Source organism: Condylura cristata, unplaced genomic scaffold, assembly GCF_000260355.1.
Source record: "Condylura cristata isolate star-nosed mole 26May11 unplaced genomic scaffold, ConCri1.0 scaffold00016, whole genome shotgun sequence".
NCBI classification, from domain to species: domain Eukaryota; kingdom Metazoa; phylum Chordata; class Mammalia; order Eulipotyphla; family Talpidae; genus Condylura; species Condylura cristata.
In genome coordinates, this window is record NW_004567117.1 from 3,541,553 (window position 1) to 3,561,749 (window position 20,197).

Consider the following 20,197-nt stretch of genomic DNA (forward strand, 5'->3'; position numbering starts at 1 on the left):
ATCGAACTCATGCGGAAGTGGCTTTAGCTTCTCAGTGCTGTGCTTTAACCCGCTGTGCCACCAGGGAGGGCCTGAATGCTTTTTTTTTTTTAAAGAGCATACCAGCATTTTTTTTTTTTAAGATTTATTTATTTACGCATACAGAATGGGGGAATAGGCCAGAGGTGCAGGGACAAAGAGAGGATTCACCAGAAATAGAGCGGAAAGCAGAACAGACAGACTGACAAAGTACACTGCTGAGGGGAGCAGCAAGCAAGCAGGAGAGATCTGCTGCGCCATGTGGGTCACTCCAGAGCAGGGATCAAACTCTCACTGAAGCCACCACAGCTTGGCTTAGCTTCACAGTGCAGTGCTCCAACACGCTGTACCACCAGGGAGGGTCTGGATGCTTTTTTAAAGCCCCCTAAGGTGACTCCGATCTGCAGCTACAGTGGAACACAGAAGTCTCACGATAAGGACCCTTACTTGCCCTGCATGAGAGCCATCTCCAGCCTCAACTGTCACCCTTCCCTAATCACATTTGACACTCCAGCAATGCAGATTTCTAGTTCCTCCCACAAGTCTCAGTTCCTTTTCCCTCTGCTTGGAATATTCTTCTCCTGTTTGTCCTCCTCAGTTCTTGCAACTTCTATCCAATCTTTTCTCTAAGACCGTAGGATCTACCACATATGCTTCCAAAGCCTCAGGAAAAGTTCCTGCACTGTGTCCTGGGCAGAGTTCTGCTCCACATGTGACACACCTCTAAGAGCAACCACTGTGTCTTCACTAGTTGTGTGTGTCCAGGACCAAGAATACTGCTTGAAAATATATTTGAATGAAAGAATGGCATAGCAGAGTCAGTGTTCTGACACACATCTTTTAAATCCAAAGCCTGTACCTGCTAATACCATTTAGTAAAATATGTTTTATCTTCCATCTTTGGAATATCACTTTTAATCTTCTGTTCATTGTACTTCCAATTAACTGAAACTGTATGTGTTATGTTTACAGTGGAGAAGATGACCGGTTAAGGTCAGAATCGTGGTCCAAAAGCCAGTTTCCCAACACACCAGGTCCCTTTTTTTTATATTTTTGATTATGCTAATCAGTCTGAAATGTCCTTCTTTCATTGTTGATGTAACAGTCAGCCTTCAGCATTCAACTAAAATATAAACTTGAGGAAGAAATTGAAGGACTCCCTCATAAAGACACATCCTTGCCCTCCTCTGTTTCGAAGCAATTTGTGCCCACTTCAACAGTTGAACAGCCCAAGCATCCGTCACCCTGGACTAGAAGCTCTCCAGGTCTTGCGCCACTTTTATGCAAAGCACAGTGTGGGTGCTTTAGTCCATAGAATTTTGTTAAGTATATTCTATTCCAATTCTTTGAAAAATTGGTCAGGTTACACCCTTCTTTGACCCTACTAAGTGACTAAAAATGTACATTACTTTGATCTATGCTTCTCTTACTTTAAGCAGTTTTAACTCTTTATTAGGGAGTCATTCACTTCCCAAGGAAAGTCATAAGAATATCCAAAAAAAAAAAAAAAAACCTCTCACCATCTCCTACCTATCACCAGTTGTAATTGGATTGGACAAAGCTGGGAAAACAGTCTTTGTGCTTCACAACAGGATTCCTCCAATCCCTTTGCCATGGTTAATTTCATACAGCTCCAAAAGCATGCAGTGGAGGCCAGAGCCAGGAAGAAGCAGTGCACACTTCCCTGCTAGTCTTTGATGTGCGGTCTTGGCTTGATTCCATCTCTACCCCAGGCGGGAGCCACAGCTGGCCACCATGTGCAGAGGCAAGGGTGGGGGAGGGAACCGGGTGTCTCCTGGGCCAAATGTGGATTCCACGACCTAAGGAAGTCCAAATCTACAACCTCAGCTTGATGAGAACAGAGAGGGCATCATGGCAGTGAGGCAGCCCTGGGTAAATTTGCACAATCCCGGGTTCGAATCCTTCCTCACCTTAAGGCCCCTTGTGCCACTTGTTAGCAGTGATCCTAAGTCGGTTCCTTAAGTTCTTGCCAGGGATCCCTCTCACCTGCACAAGAGTCAACTTTCTCTACCCCAAGGGTTGCAGTGAGGACACATGAATGAGAAGCATGGACAGTCCCTACAAAATGTAAATCACCAAGGCACTCAGTGAATATTAGCTCCCCGTCCGTTCCTTGTTCAGGCAGTAGGAATTATGAAAACAGTGCCCAATTAACAAAGGCCTCTTCTATATCAGGAGACCCAGTCAGCAGTTTCCATCTCAGCAAATGAGAGCTATAATGTGTCCAAACCCCAAGCACAAGGAGTTCCCTTCCTCCCTTTTCTGACAGACAGCCCCCAAGGAAGTTGGGGAATTCTCATTCAGATCCACCCTGGCTTCTCTGCATCCTGCTTACCCATCACGGTGGGCACAATCAACAGCAGCCTGTGAGTTATAGGATCCAGCACAACTCCACATCTCATCAGGACCCCTAATGTCAAGTGAATTCTTCCAGCCTTTTTACTAAAAATAAGGACCCTAGAACTTTCCTGAAGAAACTTCTGATACTTAAACAACCAGCAGTATTTAGGCCAATTTTCAGTATTTTGACTTCGGCCACATCCCTACCCCCCCTCCCCACACACACCCATGTTGGTGTATATCTAAGAAATGCGCCAGCATTAAAGGGTGGGGGTCTGGCTTCAAAGCCATTGGGAAGAATGGTTCTGAGTCTTGGAGTTCTTGGAGACTATTGGGGAGCAGAAGGATGGGTCAGGTCTTCTAGAGAGCAATGTAAGGGGAAGGATCAGAATCAAAAGAAGATTCTTTCTTCCCTGTCCCCACCTTCCAATAATGGGGTCTTCTGCATAGCAGCTGCTGTGAAAGTATTGGAAATACAGGTTCTTAACAAATCCAGAGTCTCAGGAGAGAGTGAAATCCAGGCCTTTCAACACAGGATACTCAAGTTAATCTCTAGACCTAATCCACTTAGAGCGTTGCTTTTAACTCCCATGTGAAGTGACACAGAGGCCAGGACTCGCCAGATAAGTCCTCCCCACTTGGGGGGCTCAGCGGCACCGGCACGGCAGGATCAGCCTCTCCGAGGCTTGTCTGGTCACATTACTTGTCACGCTGTGGTTAATATTTTATCACTGGGGACACAGCCCAAGACCTGTGTCTCTGCTGAGTAGGGCCTGTGGCTTTCTTTCCATCACAGGGAACCAGCATGCTTCCCTGTCAGCCATCAGGGATCTATCTGGAACAGCTCAGGGGTTCCCCACACACACACCGCCCCCTGCAAGAGCAGAAACTCCACTGGGGGCACTCTGAATTGTGTTCTACTGGAGGAGGGGGATCAAAAGCCTCTCAGGCTCATGGGGACCAAGTTGTCAGAAAAATAATGATCACACTCTGAAAACAAATAGATGACTTGGGGTGTGAATTTCTGGCAGATGTTCATTCAGATGAAGAAAGCAAACAACACTCTCTCACCGCTCATCAGGAAAGGCTTGGGCCGGAGGCACCGGCGCAAACACAGGTCATAGGCAGCCAGACAGGGTAGCCAAAAGCTAAATAGATAAATAAATAAAATGAAAATAAACCTCCAGAGTTATTATTTCCAAAGACATAATAGAACATGGACAACGGAGACATTAACTCATAGGGAGGAGAAATAGATTTATAAGTCATTTCCTCTTCTGTCCCACCTGCCTTTTAAATGGACCTCCACTTTTTTTAAGAACTGAAGTAATTTGAAGGGAACAAATTTCAGATTGTACCTGCCATCCTTCCTAAGGATGTAGGAGTTGGAATTAACACTTCTTTTCCCAATTTCCCTTTCTTTTGTGAAAATAAAAGTATATGTGCACAGTGTGTGCATGTGTGTGTGTGTGTATTTTCTCCTGCCAAAATGTTTGTAAACTGCTCACTTACTTGGTCCCTTGAAATGCTACAGAAAATCCAGTGTGTGCTCAGAATATACCACAGGGTGTCTACATGCAAATATATCCTGTTTTAAACACAGCCTGAGTGTGACTACAGCTGCTGTGAGACATTGAGTAAAACTTTTACCTCTCTGGTTTCACTATGAATGAAAAAAGCCCATCAGAAAGACAACCATTAAACCTGCTCTCCCTATTACATTTTCTGACCCTAGAAATGTACCAGTTCACCAAGCAGACAAAGGAAGGGCTTCTTTCTTTCCCAGAGGACCACAGAGCAGCTCACTCTGGATGCCCTTTAACCATCATTTCAGGAGGCAAAGTCCACACCCCTGTACTCATACTGAGGTATGATCTAACCTGCCAAAACTCCATTGCACTCATTTTTCTAGTGGTCTGTAGTCTGCAGTAATGTTATAAGGAACATGCTGAACATGATGTAGACTCATCAGAAGAAGAAAGATCACCTAAAGTTTTGAAATTGAGGTACATTCATAAATATGAGACCCTGAGCTCCTTACTATGTCAGAACACCTCTGCTCATCTTGGTGTCCCCAAAGCAACCACTGGATCAAGAGGTACCAGGAGAGGTTTATGAGTGAATTTAGATCACCACCAAGTCCACAGTGAGGAAGAGACATAGCAAATATTATCTCACCAAATCTAGAATGGCGGGTGCCCTTTCATAAGAGTTCATTGCTCTTTGGGGGGATTAAAGCATTTCATATAAATCCTGTTTATGTTTTCCCAAGAGTGTGTTTAAAGTACCCAGACACAAGTAAATGTGCCCGGGCCCCTAATCTTACCACAGAAGATAAAAGAAACTTTTTCCTTTGAAGTAAGTAGGTAGCAGCTCCATTTATTCTTCTAAGTTTCCCTGGAAAGGACCAGCTGAGTGGAGGGTGTTGGAATGTGGAAGTAGAAACCAAACCACCCCTCCCTCCCCACCTCCTGCTGGGCCTCTCTGCTTTTACTGCCCTGAGGTCCTCACCTCCCTGGAGAGCTCACTACTGGCTGTTCTCACCTGGCAAGGTTGCAGATCCACCATCCACCTACTCCATAGGTCTAGAACGGCCTTGGTGACCTAAATCCAAGGTGAGTCTAGGGAGTCACAGACAGCTGGAGTCACCATGGGCCTCTGTCTGTGAAAGTGTGAGAGTCTTGATTAGCAAAGACCGTGGGGTAAATCCTGGCTGCTCAGAGGGGCTATAATCTTCTGCAACCTGCACAGGCAATTAGACTTCCCTTGTTCCCTGGGAGCTCTGAAGTACTGAAACATTTTCCCTCTCCACAATCACCCCCAACACAAAGCACCCCCCGACCCAGTGCCTGAAAGACCCAAATGCCTGGTACTGGGAACCCTTCGATTTTATATTGGCATCAAAGTATAAAAGATGGCTGGGAGCTGTTCTGAAAATTATTTTACTGGGGAAGAAGTGATGACATTGTTAATGGGACAGCACTCAGGGGCCTCAGACTGAATGTGACAACCACAGTTGCCAACCAATTTTTTGACTTTGCTGTCCTTGGAATGTCATCCAGGTCACCATGAAGTCCATAGTCCTCTGACCCATGTTCCTTCAGCTCCCTAGAGTCCTTGCCAAAGGCCAAAAGAGCCCACATACCACTGCCATCATAACCAAGAAGGACACTTATCCAGAAATATGTGCACACAGTCCTGGCTGCATTCGGTCCTGCAGCTTCCTTGCTTAGTGGGCAAATGGGTTTCCAGGAGGCCTACAGTTAGCATCTTTGTTCAAACAGTAAAACAGCATCTTGTTTGTTTCCCTGAAGAACTAAACAAAACTGTTTATTCATATTTTCTGCGTTCTTCCCCTAAGGTGAACCTAAGAAAGCAATATCCATGGCTTGTGGTTCCTTGATACAGAATTGCCAGTTACCATGTTTTTTTTGTTGTTGTTGTTTCTTTTATAGCCACATGAACTTGTGATTTTTCAAGAGTGAACAATGATGTCTCAATAGCTGTGAGGGGTGGCTGACTTGTGCTCACAGCCCAAGGAAATATGATTGGACTTGCATCCAGCATCTTTGTTCAAACTCTTTCTATGGCTTCACTTCTCACTTGCTCTCTCAAAAAGATGTTTCTCCACTGCAATCCTGAGTCTCTGCATAAATATAACATTGAGATAAAGGAAACAGGCTTTTCCATGTTCATTAAAAACATTCAACATAAACCCAATCCATTGTGGTCACTATGCAGTATTCAGTTTGTCACCACCAAGCAGGGAAGGTGGTTCCACGCTGAGGCCCTTCCAGAGCTCAGGAGGAGGTAACTATATTCTTAGTATGTGCAAGACTTAATTCCACTTAGTATGTGCAAGACTCACACCACCTTGCCTTGTCTTCTGTGGTTCGAAATCAGTTTCTGTGAAGCTTCTTAAGGACTCTGAATATTTTTAAACATGATCCTCAGATTCTTTTTTCTGAGCCCTCACTACCATCATTTTTGTGCTATCAATATTTATTGACAGACAAAAATATCTGTTTGGAGGTATTTAGAAACATGTACACATAACACAGGTTAAACTAGAATGTCCTGAAATGTACAGGGAACATGTTTTGCCTTTCAAAAACCAACAGAAAATGCTGCCTAGGGATATGATCTATTCATGATTTGTAGCAAGAAGTAGTTTCTTGAGAAATTGCTAGAAATAAAACATACCTGGAATTATTGTTGGAGTTTACTTCTTTGTTGCCTTTTTCATGGTAAAAGAGAAAGTGGTTGCTGCTGAAGGAACTTGGGGATAGAGTATTTCCACAAAAATCTTAGCCACCTCATCCTTCACGTTATTATTGGTGCTTCCAGTATTTTATCTTACTTTACCTGGCCCCCACATTCCCTTTGCAGGACAAATATAAGATGGCTATGGTATCGCAAGGTTTTTTCTTCTTGCCAATGTACTACTTGATAGTCTTGGAGATTCATCAGAGAAGTTCATGACTTATCAAACGAGGAATGTGTCCTTGAGAAACCCAAGCACAGTTTAGACAATGATATTTAGGAAGTTCCTTTCAGCACATGGTGGCCACAAAAGAAAACTTGGAATGAAGAGGGACAAGCCCAGGGGTGCCGCTGAAGGGCACGTGCGGTGGTCGCGTGCTCTGTCAGACTCAGAGTGGCCAGCGAGCTAAATCCAGGCTTGAAATAGCCAGCTGCCCACTCCTGGGGATTCTGAGCTCCTCGAGGTGGCCTTGGTGGGGTGTGTGTTAACTCTGTCCACACCTCCACCCACATTCCAGCTGACTTGGAGGCCGAGGGAGGGGAAGGAAATGAATCTAATTCTGCACCAGGGCGCGGCCCCTGGAAACGCCTTCCACTTCCGAGCCGGGGAGAGTGAGCAGGAGGCCGGGGCGCTGCACCATGGCCAGCGGTCTTATTTTGGGTCCTTTCTTCAAATGCCTGTCAGATGCAAAGGCGGTCTGGTCAAGAGCCTAGAGGCCCTGCGGGAGAATGTTTGCTCACCAAATATAGTCGCCGTGTAGACTGGCAGGAGAGGCGACTCGTAGGCAGCAGCAGCCGGTGAGATACGGTTCTGATTTGTTCCATCCAAACACGGAAACACAAGACTGAACAAAGTCCCCTCCACGGGACAACAATTGGCTTACTCTCTTGAATGGTTTGAGAGGTAGATAAGGCAAGGAAGGAATCCCCATTTCTGAGCTGGACGGTCCCACTTAAGCACAACAAATGCCTGTGTCACTACAATGTGGCAGCTGCTACTTCAGTGCGCGCTGTCTGGAAACAACCACCCTGCCAGTCTTAACAAGGGCTCTCAGGACTCACTTATTTTTACATGGATTTGTATTTGGCAATTACAAAAGTACTAGTACATATTTGAGAGACAGTAGGAGACACATAATGTAATTTTCCAAATGAAAGAAGTGTGGACAGGTGTCATCCCCAACACCCACAGTTTCTACATAGGGAAACATGTGGAGGGTTTGGGATTCATCAGAGTTCCATTATTTCATAGAGTAGAAAGTGGTGTTCAAACTTTCTTGTTGTATACATGCAAAAAGACCTGAGCTGTCCTGATTAAAGCAGTGCAGGGGGAGGTGGAGGCCAAAGAAATGTGTCCCCTACCTTCTTGGGACTCAAGAAACACCCTCCCCCCCCCCCAAACACACACACACACACACACACACAGAAGCTCCAACCACTCCACAGGCCTGTGCTTGCTGAAGTAGTGAGTTCCCTTCTCCAGGCCCCCCAGTTCTACTGCTTCCACCTTCCAAGGGAAAACCTGCTCCCAGCATGTCACATCTGGGGTGCTTGTTTCAGACAGACTACCCCCATGTCGGACAGCTGCAACTTTAAGGTAGAAGCACATGAGAAGCTCATTCTATTTTAAAGACTACTTTGAGTGTGTTGTTGCTTCCATGATGAATGCTGTCCCTTTGGAGATCAATGTGAAAAACTGCTTGCTTTTTCAAATACAAGTGGTACTCTGAATATGATTCCATTAGGAACTGGAAAATTGTTAGGCTAACTGAACCAGGTATTAGCATGACTGCTTGCAAAATTGAACGTTAGTAAATGGGAAGAACAAAGACCATTATGGAACCAGACCCAAGCTGCCATATTACACAGGAAATAGTGTCAGGTTTAGCTAAACACAGTACCACAGTACCATATTCAGTGCTGAATTGGTTCAGAGGTGACAGTCAGGAACAGCCCTGATACAAACCAGTAACATAAACAATAATCAACAACCAGCAGCCTGGCACAGAAAGTTCCCGCATTCTCAGTGACCTTGACCTGGGGAGATGATAGATATGCTTGGATACAGGTATTTTGTTTAAAGATTCATTTATTTATTTGCTTGTTTGTTTGTTTATTTGCTATTGAGTTATTTACACATACAAAAACAGGCCAGAGGTGGGGGGGGGGAAGGGGAGAGAATTCACCAGAGACAGAGTGGGGAACAGAACAGGTGGATTAATTGAAATATACTGCTGAAGGGAGTAGCAAACGGGACAATAGAACTCTGCTTCACCTCCCTGGCCAGGGATTGACTTCATGCTGCAGTGGCTGTGGAGAGTTTCATAGTACTGCACTTCAACTCTTAGTGCCACCAGAGAGGATCCCAATACAGGTATTTCTTGAATAATTTTAATCACAAACAAGAAAATCTAAAAAATATGTTGCAGGAGATGGATGACAACCCTCTCCAATATGGCCTCCAGAATGCCATGGCTTTTCCTTAGAGGGTGAAAGCAATAGAGCTGATGGACCCTGAAGAAGGAACTGTCTGCAGATGCAGGCCTATCCTGGTGTGACTGGGCTGTGGTGAGGGAGCCATTTGAAGTTTGTTTGCAAGAGGAGCCAGGGAGTCCACAGTAAAGACTAGTGATGCTTCATCCTGCTGCTGGCCTGGTCTAGAATCATTTAGCTACTGGGGTCCAGGTGAGTCCCTCTCTTCCTGACTTGGCAGAGGGTAGGAAGGGGCTTCTTCTAATAGGAGGACAAGGACCAAAATTGAAGTGAGAAGTGCGAAAAACCCTGAGAACTTGCCCAAGAACAAGTGGAGTGGAGTGTGGCCCAAGAACAGAAAGGAGAACAGAGAAGAGTGAGAGAGCTGGTTGCCCAAAGCATTGACATAGCATTTGCTTGGCACCAAGGGCAAAGGCAGCATGCTTGAGGACTGTAATATTGAGCTAAGAACTCATATCAAGTCATTTAGGTGACCACATATTTAGTCTTCATCCATAGGTCCTGGATTACAACACCCCAAATTCTTGGCATTTCTGGTACTTATTAAGTGCTGAGTATGTTTATCTCTTGTTATATGAATGAGATGACTCTGGGAAGCACCAAGAAGACCAACCAAGTGATTAGAGGGTTGGAGCTTGCGGTTCTACCTCCAGCCTCCTCGGGTCAGAGGTTGACCAATAGTCCATGACCGATGAGGTCACAGTCATGCTTAAGTAACGAAGCCTCCATAAAATCCCAGAGGGAGGGCTTCCAGGTTGGGGAGTTGGGGTGCTTTTATGTGTCACCTTGCCTGATTCCAACCTTCCCAAAGACAGGAGTTTCTTCATTCAGGACCTCACCACACGTTTCTATTGTCTTGACTGTTGATTCATATTCTTTAGTATCCTGTGTAATAAACTGGTGAGTAACAGTATTCTCTGAGTTGTATGAGCAACTCTAGCAAATTAATTGAAGCTGAGGAGAGGGCTGTGGGAAACTTAGTCAGATACACAGGTAACAGTTGGGGCTGGCATCTGATATGGAGATTGGTATTTGGAGGAAGCCCTTTCCCTGTGGAATCTGATGCTATCTTTTGGTAGATAGTGGCAGGATTAAGCAAAATAGAGTTGCATTCTTGGACATCCTGCTGGTGTCTGGAAATTACTTTCTGGTATAAGAAAGCCACCTAACATCCCCATGGAATTAGTCCAGGGGCTAGACACAGCTATGCTTAATGCCAATGGAATGTTGAGGAGAGAAAAATATCAATAGCTAGCTCTCCTGTCACAGCAGGAGGATGATTATAATGATGAAGAGGTAGTTTCTCTCAGAGACAGCTGAAGGTCTTGAGCTGACTGCAAGATCTCCCTCCAGGAGGCGGCTTCAGCTATGAGCCCAGACAGGTGTAGAGAAGCTAATGAGGTGATACAGAGATAGTTGCGTGCACTTGGCAGTGGGTAGGAGAATCCTGTGTAAGGAGATGCCAGTCTTTTTTTTTTTAACATTTTTATATTTTATTTATATACCTATTTACATTATTGTTCATTTTAAAATAATGTTTACTCCCCCTCCCCCACTTCACCCACCCATCATCACCAGGGCCCCCAACATTCCTCCCTCCTTCCAATCCCTCTCTGTCCCCCTCCCCTGTAGGATCTCTCTGGTTTATAGTTGTCTGTTTGTTTTTGTTTTGTAGTGTTGTATTTTGAATTGTAATAATGATACACTTTTTCCCCCTATGTTTTGTTTGATTCTCTTTAATTCCTCCTATAAGTGAAACCATTTGATATTCTTAATGGAGATGCTCTGAACCAATTTAGAGTAATAACAACACAAAAAGCACACCCTTCTGCAAGGGAGGGGATACAACTGGGAGGAGGGGACGGCAAACACGATAATAAAAACCTCAAACTCCAAGAAAATACAATTTAGTATCTACATGACTTGTAAAACTTTGGGTTAAATTTCCAGCTAGACTAGTGACCACTTGGTGCTCATTCATTGTTGTCAAACTCAGTACTACATGTTTTACATATTTAGCCTAGTGACAGCTTATGGATTATCTTCAGTTATGGGCTATCTTTATTTTATAAATAAGGAAACTGAAAAGACAGATGACCTGCTCAAGGTCATACAGTTCATAAAAGACAGATTGGATTTTAACAATAGGATCTTCAAGCCCTAAACCCTTCCTCTCTAGGATATAGAAATACTGTAGCTGTATAATTCTTACTCCGATTCAGACATAGTACTAGCCCATGAACTTTAGCTAAGAGCACTTAAAATTCTGAATCTAGCTTTCTAAGACTTCTGCGAGTAAAGAAGCAATTAGCAAGTTAAAAAGAGTTTTGAGGTATCCATGAAAACAATAAGTTTGATAAGGCAACCTAAAAAAGACACAAAATAAAATATTTAGGGACGTCATATTGGGAGACTAACCATCTTCACAAAATGAAAAGGGATGTCAGCTAATGATACAAAACCACAAGAAAATAAATCAAAATAGGAAAATTTTTTTCCTAATCAGGAAACACTGTAAGTTTGTGGACACTTTTCCAAAGGCGAGTTAGGGCAAGCTCATTAGCTGAGTCACTTAGAATGGAGCCTGACAAAATGTCCACAAACACCCAGAGGCAGTCCCTCTCCAGTTGGACAAAATGACCTAATTGATCTTTTCATGTTCCATTGTGAAGAATCTCTTCATTTTTCCACACAAACTCCCTAATCAGTTCATCATCCTTTCCTTTCTTTTGGGTCCATAGAAAATATGAAACTAAAACATTTTCATGCCCTAGAAACGTCAAGCAATTATATACACCGAATTATCTTAAAATCTCCCTAATTTTTGGCAATTCAGTAAGATGAAATTTAAAACAGTTCAAACACAGGGGGAAAAAAACAATCTCATGAAAATATCCTTAATGGTTTAGAGCAAACTAAGAAAAAAAGAAAAAATTGTCCAATGCCAATTTTGAAGACATCAGCTCAGCTTCCCGGAATAAGACCTGATGGCCACAATAAAAACATGACAAACCAAAGCCCATTCCTTCAGATACACTTTGTCTTAGTTTCCCATTTCCATCAAGCTGATTATTCATGTTCAGGGAGTGACAGCTATGTTCGGGAAGTAAAACATCCTGCATGCAATGAGGAGGGCTTTCCAACTGGGTTCCCCATCTCACCGCCTAGGCCACGTTCCAGGAGAGCAGGTCATGGGTGTCTCCCATCTGCTGCCTTCTGCTCTCTCCCCTTCCCCTCCTCCTCCACCTCCCTTAGTATTTAAAAGAGACAGAGTTTGTTTGGGGTGATGAGAAAGTTCTGTAATAGATGAGATTTATGCAATATGAGTGTACTTAATGCCACTAAATTGTAGATTTAAAAATGATTAAACAGGGCCCTCCCTGGTGGCGCAGCGGGTTAAAGCACAGTACAAAGAAGCTTAAGCCACTTCCGCATGAGTTCGATCCCCGCCTGCCCCGGAGGAGATCCACATGGCGAGGCAGACCTCTCCTAGCCCGCCTGCTGCTCCCCTCAGCAGTGTACTTCATCGATCTGCCTGTTCTGCTCCCCACTCTGACTCTGGTGAATCCTCTCACCCTCTGCATCTCTGGCCTGTACCCAAGTTCTGTATAAATAAATAAATCTTTTTAAAAAATGATTAAACTGGTAAGTTTTATACTATTCAATCCCTATCACAATAAAAATAAAATAAAATAAAATTTTAAAAAATAGGGCCCTCCCTGGTGGCACAGCAGGTTAAAGCACAGCAGTAAGAGGTTAAAGCCACTTCAGCATGAGTTTGATTCCCGGCAGACCTCTCCTGACCCATCTGCTGCTCCCCGCAGCAGTGTACTTTGTCGATCTGCCTGTTCTGCTCCCCACTCTGTATGTGGTGAATCCTCTCACCATCTCTGCAGCTCTGACCTGTACCCCAGTTCTGTATACATAAATAAATAAATCATTAAAAAAATATTTTAAATAATAAATCATTTACAGACCAAATAAGCCTGACTTCAGGCCAGACTGAACTTCCTGTTTAACTCCTGGCCCAGCAAAAACCTTATTACACAGGGGAGGTGCTCAGCCCAGTACGGACATGACTTGTCCAAGGCCTCCTGTAAAACCAAAGATCCCACCTCAGCTCAGACCAGGTCTGGAAAACTCCTCACCTAACCCCACCAAATAAATGGATGAGCAGAGTGGGTCTTTTCTAGCCTACTGCATATTCATATGAATTACCTGGAAAATGTTTTTTTTTTTTTTTTGATTTTTCCATGTAGGGGACCCACCCCAAATTAATTAATGACTAAATCAAATCTAATTATTGAACCACAGTGATTTGTCAATAATTATTAGATGATAGTCTCTGGCGGAAGACACCCAGATATCAGTGTCTTCTTTGATGTTTTTGTTGTTGCTATTTGTCTCCAGGTGATTTCAGTGTGAGGCCAGGGGCGAGAGCTCTGTGCCCTGGCTATGGGGGTCTTTCATGGGTCATGACATTGTGTCATTGAAGCCACAGTGACCTGCCAACAATGCAGGCTATCTGCCTGATGTCTCTTTTCACATGTTTTCTGTAAGTGCTGACAAGGGTTTCCTTGTATTCCCGTGTAATGGTTGTTATGAGTATGAGAGAAATAAATGCTCGTGACTTTTATCAGCAACCCAGGTATTGGCATTACTATCTTGCTACTAATGAGAAGCACCATATACATTTTTTGAAATGCCACGTATGTACCCAAATAGGATGTAAAAATTGGGGAACTGGGCCCTCCCTGGTGGCGCAGCAGGTTAAAGCACAGCACTAAGTAGCTAAAGCCACTTCAGCATGAGTTCAAATCCCACCCTGGAGGTGACCCACATGGCGCAGCAGACCTCTCCTGACCCACCCACTGCTCCACTCAGCAGTGTACTTCGTTAGTCAGCTTATTCTGCTCCCCACTTTGTCTCTGATCCTCTCCCTGCCCCTGCACCTCTGGCCTGTACCTCAGTTCCAAATGCATAAATAAATAAATAAATCTTTAAAAAAAAAAAAGAATTGGGGACCAACTGTACCTCACCCAAACATACCACCTGTTGAGTTACCACTCTGTTCCCCTATGGCCCACCCTGCAGGTACACAAGCTTCAGGATTCTCAGTCCCCAGAGACGCATCCCTAGATCAACCTGTGTGGAAACAATAGGTGTCTTTCCCCTCCTAAAGAAAAAAGGAGGGGGTGGGAGAGAAAGTCACTCTTGGGAACTATCTTCGAGAATGACATGTGAAAACTTACATAGTCAATCGGGAATAAAGTATAATTAAAGTCCAAATAAAAAGACTGAATTTCACTCATATTGCCATTTTTATTTTTTAAAGATTTATTTATTTGTACATACAGAACTAGGGTACAGGCCAGAGGCTCAGGGGTGGCGAGAGGTTTCACCCGAGACAGAGCAGGGAGCAGAACAGGCAGATCCACGAAGTACACTGCTGAAGGGGAGCAGCGGGCGGGTCAGGAGAGGTCTGCCGCTCCATGTGGTCACCTCCGGGGCAGGCGGGAATCGAACTCATGCGGAAGTGGCTTTAGTTTTTCAGTGCTGTGCTTTAACTCGCCGCGCCACCAGGGAGGACCATATTGACATATTTTTAAGGAGGTATTCTCAAATAACTAATTGTGGCAGTTCTGGGTATTCATCAAACACCACAGATGCAGAAGGCAGGAGACCCGTAGGGAGGGGGGCTGGGTGTCAGCAGAATGAGGCTTTCCCAGGGCTGTCGCACAGTGCCATAGGTGGCCTCCTCGAACCTGCCGGTGAGTGACATTCCTCTTGGCCCAAGCCCGCTGGTGTAAGCAGGAAGGTTCCAGGCTCTCTGTGAATGAATCGAACTCTGAATGGCCAAGGGAGCTCTGTGACACTGGCTCCAAGAGCAGCCTCTCTTTATCGCAGCAGGCATCTCCCAGCAGTGCCAAATGTTTATACTTCCCAGAGTAACCCTGGTTACCCCAGACAATGGGCCTTCCTGGTCCCCAGCACATGGGCCCTTACCCAATGAGCAGCTGCCCTGTCTCTGCCCTCGGCTCCTCCAGGGCCCCTGCCCATAATGCCCTCTGACCCCACTTCCATTATCTGCGTCCCCATTCCTCAAGCCCTAGCTGAAGTCCCTTCACCTCCCAGGGGCCACCCCGCCTCAGTGATCCCAGCTCACAGAGATGATAACAGAACACACCCAGAAAGCTTTTGCTATGGTCTTGCAGAAACACATTGTTCATAGTTCACTTGGTGGTGACACCTGAAATGAACTGCCATGACATTATGTAGCCTTTATGTATTCGACTTAGTATCCATGTTCTGCAGAAACATTAACATGTTTTATTATGGGAAAGATTCCAAGGCCTGTTGTAGATTTTATATAGTTTGTCCATATTCGCCACATTCCCTTCAAAAATTCTGATTTCTGAAACATGTCAGGCACTGAGGATTTCTAATAAGAAATGATGGACCTGTGCTAACAATCACTTATGCATTGCTTTTTTTTTTTTTCTCTGTACTGGACACTATTCTAGAAGACTTACTCTGCAACAAAATGTTTACATCCATATTAATAATGAAATTTTACAAAAAGGGAAGATATACATTTGAAATCAGATTGAAGATGTGTTTGCCTTCTAGGGGTTTAGGTTTATTTGATTCAGTAGAGGGAGACATGGAAGATTTCTGAGCCAGAGAAAGGCAGGATTGTGGTATCTCGGCCTGTCTCCTTGACATAGGTCTATCACTAGGTGTGTTTCAACCGGAGCCTGGTTCAGTAAGTGCTCACCAGATTCCACTGGTGACAAGGAATCTGGGATGTGAATAAGTGGTCAGAGCAGCATCTAGCTTGTCTTAGAAAGGGGGCTAAGGGGAGCTAGGAGAGAAGAGCAGGATGTTATGTTGCAAACACTAGGCTCAGGCATGACCCAAGGCCAACTAATGTTGAAAGTTCTAATGCAGAAAGTTCCAGCTTCCAATACGGTGAGTGGTTTGGGGTATATACATTGGAAAGGAGGTGAAATTTCAGTCACTGGAGTCTCAGCACCAGAGGGAAGCCGATGGCTGCCGGAAGGACGTGGCCGTGAGGGTGCTTCAGACACCATCATCTCCAGGCAGCCTTGTAGTGTGTGTGTGTCGTTTGGTGGCGCAAAAGCACATGCCCTCCCGATGTTCCTGTGGCAACTTGTGCTGTGTGGAAACAAATTGCCAGGAGGGAAGAAGCACTGCAAGAGTTGAGGGCTTACGAGGAGTGCACTGCTCTGCCACGTCCTTCCTGCTAGCTCTCAAGATGACTGTGGGTGACGCTGGACACACTCAGACAGTGAACAGGTGTCAGAGAGGATAAAGAGCGACATAAAACACCTTCTCTGGGCGATAAAGCACATAGAGGCCTGAAGGAACAGATAAAAACAACATAGATTTTGGAAAAGGCAAGAAGAGAAGTTTTAAGTATTCTAAATTTTAGTACAGCCATTTTGGTATATTTTGCTGCTGAGATTCTGGTAGGGCTAGAATTGGGAATCAGAGCCTGTCTCTGAACTAGCTTGAAGCCCCCTGGTTCCATGTGTCATTTCTGACCTCAGCACACACTGCCTGTGTCATCCGAAGATAGGTCCCACCCTCACTTTAGCTTTTTTTTCTGTTTTATTGAAATATAATTGACATGAACTCTATGTAAGGATAAGATACAGCTCATAATGACTCACAAAACGATTACCAACACATTGTTAGCATCCTAAATTACAAACAAAAATGTTTTTGCTTACAATGTACTCTGCAACTTTTGGATATACCATACAGCAGTGTTAAATGCAATCATCATGCTATACATTATACCTTTAGTAATTGTCTTAAAGATATAAGAAGTACCTTCTGATCACTTTCCTCCAATTCCCCCTCCCTTGCCCTTTACCTCTGGCAATCACAAATCTGAGGTCTTTTTCTATAAGGTGGTGGGGGTTAGGGACAGTTTCCAACTATAAGTGAGATTATATAGTATTTGTCTTTCTCTGGCCTATTTCACTTAGGATAATGTCCATTCATGTTGTCACAAATAGTAGCATTTCCTCCTTTTTATGACCACATAGTATTCCATTGTATTATATTCACCTGATTTACCTCTTAATTATTTTTTTTAAATAAAAGTGAGAGGACTCATCCCATAAAACCTTGGTCCCTGGACAAAGCTGGCACAGCAGAGGATGATAGGCACTGGGAACTCAGCTGTTCGGTGGTCACCAGGAGACCTAAGGTCCTCATGGTGGAAGAAATGTCAAGTGGGGAACCCATATAGGCTCCAGGGACAAAGCAATACTATTCTCACACAAAGGGCTGCCTTTGTGCTTATGGTAAAACACATCTGGCTTGTCCTAACAAATAAAAAATGACAGGAAAGTAACTCATGAGTTTTCTAGCAATAAGAACAAGGCAGGAGATGTGAGGCTCTGGGCAGAATGGAAGAACAAAGCATGTAGCAAACAAATCCCTGAAACATGATAGCATTTAATAACTCCTTCTGGAGCAACTGAGTGGGTAAACAACTGGGGCTCCCAATGTCACCCCAACTTCAGAAGGTTCTGCACACAGCAGCACAGGTTGCAGTAGCCTGGGGATTATTGTGTTCCTGGGAAAAAAGGTTGTGTCAATCTCTTATCAACACAGAGAAGACAGTCACCACAGAAGGTGGATTGTGAAAGCCATCAGGAATTCAAAGGACAAGAAACTGGAGTGGGAGTTGGCGACAAGGAGATCAAACAATCTCCAGAATTCTCCAGAAATGTGGAGGAGACAAGCCTCACTTTGTTGATAAAAATCCAGCAGTGACTGGAGAAATGCCGGCCGGGGGTGGGAGGTGCTTTGATGACATTTCCCACTTTGCTCCTGAGAAAGCTTTCCAAACAGAATCTTCTCCAGGAAAAGCCAGGGAAGGTTATTCAAGTCAGCGTTCCCTGTATCTATTTCTGCCTGCGAGTGATTATTCAGACTATTTTACCCTGAGCGTGAGTAAAGTAGGCCAGGCCTCCTGTGCACCGGGCCTTTCCCCAAGGCCTGGAGCTGGGCACCTTCCTGTGGGTGGGGCCTGGAGTAAGAGCTCCTTGAGGGCCTCTACCTTCCCCTTCTTCTTCCCCTCCCCTCTGAACAGCACCTCCCCCATTGAGCAGTCACCTTCCAGGCCTGTAGACAACTCCATGGAAAAGCAGCAGGCCTATGATCAGGGTACTTCAGAGTTGGCAACCAGGACCATGGTCTAGAGGATGAGGGAACAATTCTGGGTGGGCACCCCTGTCTGGGACCCTCCATGCCACACTAAGAGAAAAGCCAAGCCAGAGGACAGCCATTACGAGGACTTCCAAATGATGTCACTCCAGTGTGTTTTGTAAGGCTCAGAGCTCATCCAGGGCTGAAGAGAGGGAAACAGTCAAGCACTCAGGTGTCGTAAGCACAGAGTGGTGGCCCTGACAGTACTGGACTGTGTGCTTTCTGGGCTGCATGCTACAGCCCTTGGTCATTCTTACACCTGCATAAGACCACTTTGAGCCCCTCAATATACCCGTGGCCTGACCAGCTTCCTGAATGTACCTCTGGGCTGACTGCATACCCCAACCCCTAACCCCAAGGCCCTCAGTTCACAATAAGTGCCAGGATGGTTTCTTCTGCACTCTGCAACTGTCCTCTACTATGCACCTCTGCTTACACTGTTCCAGTACCACTAGAACACCTCTGTGATTATTGCCCTGACTTCCCTACCCAGTTCCAGGACCCTCCTCCCTGGTACACAGGTCTCCTCAACACTGCATTCGCAGCAGAAACTGCCTGTGGTTAGCTCCACTCGTTGGCAACACACCAAATCCTCTGGCCTCATGACCTGCGACACCTTCACCTGTGACTTTGCATAGAAGCAAGAGATTCATTAGTGTCCCAGACAGAATTAACCTGATGTGACTGTCTGTGACACCCAGGGTTAAGAAACCCAGCCCTTAGAAATATACTTTTAGAGAACATAAGAAATCTCTGAAAATCCAACCAGGCCACTCTATATAAAAACAATTTGGGGGACAAATGTGTCTATCACAAGTTATTTCCTTGGGACTCCTGAGCTTGGCCTGTGATCACCACAAGTGCAAAATCCTTGGGCCTCCTCTCTGGGCTCAGCAGCCCCCCAGCTGACTCTCAGGGCAGATGCCTGATTCTCTAGCGTGGGTGTTACTGCATTTGGGTGTTAGTGCATCAACCCCAGCCAACAGTCACCCCAGGAACCTACCCCCAGAGATTCTTCCCATGTAGATGGGCAGGAGGATTGTGTATCACTTCCTGACTTCCTCCGTTTCCCTGGGAATCTCCTCCATCTACTGTGGTAACTGACTTACTCACGCTTCCTCTGTTGGCTGCCTCCCATCTTTGGCATCACTGTTGCACCCCCTGGAGCTGATCTGTTGCCTCCCAAATAAACCACGTGGACTTAAATCCTCCTCAGACTGCTCTATGAGAACCAAAACCAAGGCAATGTGGTCCCACAATCAAGGGCATTGATGTTCTTCTTACTCTTTTTATTTTTTTAAACACAAGTTAAATACACCTTGTAAAAATCATTTATATTTTTGGGTCTTTTTTTAAAAAATAAATAAATAAATAAAATGATATCATTGTTTCATTAAAAACGCCCTGTCTACACAATTGTTTGTGGACTTGTTTACATCAGGACAGCTGCTCTAATGTGTTTTCTTTTTTGAAAAAAATGATTTATTTATGCATCCAGAACAAAAAAAAATAAAGACCAGAGGTTCAGGGGCAGTGAGAGGATTCACCAGAGACAGAGTGGGGAGTAGAACAGGCTGACTGATGAAGTACACTGCTGAGGGGAGCAACAGGCAAGTCAGGAGACATCTGCTGTGCCATGTGGGTCACCTCCGGGGCAGGCGGGGATCGAACTCATGATGAAGTGGCTTTAGCCTCCTAGTGCTGTGCTTTAACCGGCTCAGCAACCAGGGAGGGGCCTCTAATGTGCTTTCTAAGTGGTGGTAGATGCGTTGAGAGACTCCATGCACACATAATGGAAGTAATGGATATCCAT